Raw genomic sequence first — 931 nt, forward strand, 5'->3', positions numbered from 1 at the left:
TAAAGCCTGCACAACTGGTTTGCCGCTATGACGTCATCAGGTGAGGTTTAATTCACTAGCGACACCTAGCGGCCGGAGGTTACAATAGCGCCAAAACTAAATCAATCTGTTGTTCTAAACTCCACAATGACTCTAACAATTTTTGGCGCCTTTTTTTTTTATTAGTCTTTCCCTCAAGATGTTACTAATTTCATCTGACGAGTGACGTGGATTTGAGACTGGGCTCGAGACCCCCAGCTGATCAGACAAAATCTGAGGGGACTGTGGCAAATTAAGCCCCACCCACTAATAAATTGACGCCGTACATTCCCACCCATTTCTCATTGGGTACACCCTGCACGCCACATCTCTCCCCTCACTGTAACACCCAAGCACCCCACATCTCCCACACACAGTACTCACTGCACCCTACATCTCCCACACACAGTACTCACTGCACCCCACATCTCCCACACACAGACAGTACACACTGCACCCTACATCTCTCCCTTCACAGTACACTAATACACCCACATCTCCCACACACAGTACACACTGCACCCCACATCTCCCACACAGTACACACTGTACCCCACATCTCCCACACACAGTACACACTGCACCCCACATCTCCCACACACAGTACACACTACACCCTACATCTCTCCCTTCACAGTACACTAATACACCCACATCTCCCACACACAGTACACACTGCACCCCACATCTCCCACACAGTACACACTGCACCCACATCTCCCACACACAGTACACACTGCACCCACATCTCCCACACAGTACACACTGCACCCCACATCTCCCACACAGTACACACTGCACCCCACATCTCCCACACACAGTACACACTGCACCCACATCTCCCACACACAGTACACACTGCACCCACATCTCCCACACAGTACACACTGCACCCCACATCTCCCACACAGTA

This window comes from Leptodactylus fuscus, chromosome 5 (genome assembly GCF_031893055.1).
Source record: "Leptodactylus fuscus isolate aLepFus1 chromosome 5, aLepFus1.hap2, whole genome shotgun sequence".
NCBI classification, from domain to species: domain Eukaryota; kingdom Metazoa; phylum Chordata; class Amphibia; order Anura; family Leptodactylidae; genus Leptodactylus; species Leptodactylus fuscus.